The 4,894-nt window shown below is 44.9% G+C and overlaps 1 pseudogene; it reads right to left on the reverse strand.

The window, feature by feature from the left end:
- Positions 1-1,990: 1,990 nt before the first annotated feature.
- Positions 1,991-2,881, reverse strand: LOC146542111 (uncharacterized; annotated as a pseudogene).
- Positions 2,882-4,894: the final 2,013 nt, after the last annotated feature.

Consider the following 4,894-nt stretch of genomic DNA (forward strand, 5'->3'; position numbering starts at 1 on the left):
GGAAACAGGGTGAATAACAGTAATGTGGAAGAGAAGGATTATAACCATTGTCTTTAAAGCAAAAAACAATTTTATGCATTCACAAAAAGATGAGCCAAGTATTCTCTAAACAGCAACAACAACAAAGCACCACCAACAAAAAGCACCTTCTGACCTCTGGGACACCCCTATATTTTTATGATAGATCACATAAGACTTTATAAAAATATATGCATAATACATACACAAACACATGCAATTATATAGAGAGAAGGATGTAAATATTAATATATATTTAAATATATATGTGTATGTGTAATTATATATATACACATATACAGTTTGACAGATGTTAAATGTAGAGAGATTTTGAGGGGAAAAAAAAAGCCTTGTCCTGATTTGTTTTCTTATGCATTTAGAGAAAAATAGAGAGTGACAGAAGGGAACTTACTTCATTTGTTTTCTTTACAGGAAGGGTGGATCTAAGAGATCAGTTCAAGAAAACAGGAATTATGGAGGAAGCTCTTTAGTATTTCTACATTAATTGTAATGCTCAAGCAGATTGTTTTGGGTTTCTAATCTTGCCTTCTGTTCTATATACCAATTTGAAATCTGTTAAAGCACTTAAACTCACAGTGGATAAACATTCAATATGTTCAACAATTCAGCTTCATTGGGCCAAGAATATGCTTGGCCCTTGGTCATCTTCGAACACTTAGATCTACAAAATCAGCTGGTCAGATCCAGAGAAGTTCTAACAAAATCTTTAACAAGGATATAAATAGCAAAAAGCACACCTCTCATTAACATTTCTCTTTTCAGTAGCACGAAAGCCAAAAATTGTGCAAGAATTGAAATTAATTTAATCATCTGTTGTTCTTTCTTAAATTGAATCCCAGATCACCTTCTGAATCTCTGTAGGCAGAATACCTCCTTCACTTTCCCTCACAATCGCTGCTACCATAGATTGTATCCATTTTTGGGCTTGGATGCAGCTAAGCGGTATCATCTTGAGTCTCAGTGAGTGCATCCACAATCAGCTGGTGGTCTTTCATATTCGTCCTTTCCCATTGAGGTAATACTGCTGATAAAAGCCACTGGTTGGCTCCCAATGCTGATAAAGAGGACTACAAGGGATGTCGTAGCGCATATAAATCGTTTATTGCTATACTTAGCGTATTTTTGAGCACCTCGTCATCTATACTGTTTAACACTCCCAAACCTGTTCCTGTTATGCCAATCACATCTCTTCGTGTTCTCTTAATCGGAGCGAGGGTCCGCCGGTGTAACCACGTTAACCAGCCTGCATAAGATGTGTGTGACAAAGTTGGTTTAATGCTTGAAATGTTAGTCTGCATTGATAATTTTACTCGTTTGAGAGACCGTGTTGGCTTAAACACCACCTGTTGCTGGCCTGTATTTTTAATGACATATGGTCTGATCTCATAAATCTGTGGAGACAAAATGATTTCTATCTTCTCTGTGGTGGTAGGGCTCTTAGAAGTGGTTGATGTATGTGGGGTAACTGTTCTTTGCTGCCTGAGATCCATTTTAAATTTGAAGGATCGCTCCAGGCTATCACACACCCAGAGGCAGACTACCAAAACAGGTTGGATCAAAGTAAAATTGTGCCAGCAGTCCCATTGTTCAGTGGCACAAGATGTACTTTCTTTCTCGTTTCCCTCAACATTTGTTACTGATATTTGAGTTACTTTTTCATGAGTGGATTCATTAATCATCCGACATCCCACCTTTATCTCTTGCCTTGCCTCTCCCCAAAATCGGTGAGATCGATCGACACTATTCCAACCCCATTCCTTCTCCAGGTATGTTTCATTATGTAATACCACTATTAAGAGGGTTAAATTGTCAGAATATGACCCCATGCTCCCCGTATGTCCCCTGCGGGCATGGGACCATGGCCATCCAACGGGTGTGGCAGAATTGTCACCAGCCTCTGCCTGGGCGACACCAAGTACAAGTAGTATGAGAAAAAGCAAGAGCAAAAGCGTTACATTCTTAACCAGCCTATCATGGACACCTTTCCTTCAGCGAGTGAGGTCTTCAGAAGCGGCTCCTTCTCCTGTTCTTTCATTGATCCTGTCTGTAGTTTGGGCCTCCCCAGGAGCCAAACCTTAATGTGGCCTGCTTGGCCACACCCATCGCACGGTCCCTGGGGCTGCCCAACTGCAGTGACAATAGCCGCCGCAAACCCTTCATTGGTCAGAGATGTTGTCTTTTGCTTATCCAGAATATATTTGATCATCTCCCCAGGCATACCAAGCTGTGGAGCAGTGTGGAGAAATTCCCTGACCTCCAGCTGGCTTTGCTGCCGGAGACAGTCCATAATAACTGGACCTTGGGCCAATTTCGGGAGTTCTGACCCCTGTATGGCCTTCAGGAGTCTGTCTGCAAAGGCAGAGAATGACTCCGTCGGCTCCTGGGTCACTTTGATGCAGGGGTCCACAGACTGCATGCCCTTGGCTACTCTCTTAAATGCTTGAATCATCGAGTCTGTAGCTGCTATAAGCTCCCCTGGCCTGAGCATGGCTGCTTATCCCTGGGGGGTCTCCATTCCCCTCCATTTCCTCATTCCCACCAAGCGCATTAATGAGGACCCATGTAATGGGTGGTTGGGACTTGATTCTGCGGCCCCTACAGCCACTCACAATCCTGCCATCCACTCTGAGGACCATAATGTATACTGTACTGGCAACAGCACCATGCACATCAAATTCTTTATGTCATGAGGGAGAAGGGGACCTATAGATGTCATGGCCTCTAAGGCATTCAGGGTGAGGAGTGAACTCAATTCTCGCTTCTCCATGCAGTCTAGCAGGCAGGTAATGCCCTTTGGATCAAGAGGTACCCGCTCAGGTTTTCCTCCACTGTTTACAATAACAGGGAAAACTTCCAATGATCTTCCTTCATCTATCAGGCTAGACCTGACCTTTCCCTAGTCTGTTAGTGTGCCCCTCTTAGTTTCCCAAAACAAAGCTGCTTCTCCCTCCCTCCCACTGTCCTCTTCCCTCAGATCCTTGTCAGCCTGATAAGGCGACCTTGGGCTCCGCACATCACTCCCCCTTCCTGCCTCCCTCGGCTCAGGATTGGCCGTGCATTCTCTCATTTTCTTAAAAAATATTGTGGTTGTTGTGGTTGAGTTGATGGGTCCGGGTACGGCGGTGGGTGGTCGCCATCTTGTCCCCCTCCATCAGGCACAGGCGGGGCAGATGGCATCAATCGAGTGCAGTCGCTGGTTTGTCTCCCTCCACCGGGCACGGCATCACCCAAACACCTACAGGGTATATCGCCTCCCGCCTTCTCTCCCTTCCCCACCTGCCCGTCATTCCGAAGAGCATTAACACTCTCACCCAACTCCTCCCATCTCCACCAGATGCTATAGCCATGCCTCCTGCTCTCCCCACGAGTGAGAAGCTGTTGAGCAGTCCCCATCTCCTCCTTTGCTGTTTTTAATATCTCTAGCACCAAGCCCCATGTCTTGAACTCTGCACCGAATTGGGTGCTCATCGTATGCTGCACAAGCAGCAAAGTAATCACATCCCATTTCTGGGGATTCAAAATATCCCTGGGGTCCTCACATACCCCCTCCCACTCCAAGTGGGACACTACGGCAGCCAATTCCTTCTTAGAAGGCGTATCCTTGCCGCCGTAGTCCTTACCCAACTGCAACAATACCTTAACAACCGATTCCATCCTGCACAGGATCAGGTCACACACCGGACCTCAGGTCACACACCAGACCTCGGGGGACATTAAGGGGAGCGACGGGCTGACGGTCCTCACATGGGGCACCACTCATAGTCCCCATTCTCGAGATTCAGTCCACCAGGGGCTTGTGATCTCCCCTCGCTAGGGCCATTGTGACACACACACCGATAGGAGGATGTAGCAAATGGCGTTTATTGTGACTAAACAGCGACTTATATATCCTACACGCTTTGTCAACACCCCTTAAGCATGCGTCATGACTTACATAGCAGAGCAGAGGAGGTTGTATCGCGTCACATCCTGATTCCTTGTTATCGCCTACAGGGTAGGGGAGGTCCTGGCGCGTCACATCCCGATGACTCACTAATGCCTACTACAACACAAACTCAATAATATTTATAAATTATAAGCACATACTACTGAAATTCCAGTATTTTCTTCCTGCACTTCCATAGAATGTTGTTAGGATACATAGGGAGAAAACTAGAAAGACAAAAGCCCAGCTTGAAATCAATCTGACCAGTTATTCTCAGGGTATTCTACCCCTTGACCTGGAAGTTTGAGATGAGGAGCAGAATAAACCCCCTGTGATTCAGGAGTAATCAAGAGACCTGCTTCTCCATCTGGACTGCCTCAACTCTATGGAGCCAGAGGGTTCTGAGGGAACTGGTGGAGGTGATTGTCAAGCTGCTTTCTATTATCTATCAGCATTCCACATCAGTTAGAGAAGTCTCAAAGGACTGGAGGCTTGCCAATATAGGCTGGGGTTCTTTACGCCTTCTTTACGCCTTCTTTACGATTTTAAAAGTCAGACCAGTTACCCTCAGGGTTCTCTACTATTGCAGCTGGACTGCCACAAGTCCATGGGGACTCCAGAGTATGCTGAGGGAGCTGGCAGAGGTAATTGCAAAGTTGCTTTCCCCCACCTATTAGCATTCCTGGTCAACCAGAGAGGTTTCAGAGGATTGAATTATCTTCTTTCACATATATATAGTTTATATATATATGTGTATATATATATACATGAATACATAAATATGAGGAATTTGGAATATTTGTGTTTGGCTTCTGTTGTTGTTGTATAAATACAATAGTTTTTTCTTTCAGTACTCGTGGATCTGGCTGGTCAAAACTGACCCGGGTAATGTTAATTCAGTTTGTGTTTGTTGCATTTATTATAGTCTTT

This window comes from Meleagris gallopavo, chromosome Z (genome assembly GCF_905368555.1).
Source record: "Meleagris gallopavo chromosome Z, MGAL_WU_HG_1.1, whole genome shotgun sequence".
Taxonomy (NCBI): Eukaryota; Metazoa; Chordata; class Aves; order Galliformes; family Phasianidae; genus Meleagris; species Meleagris gallopavo.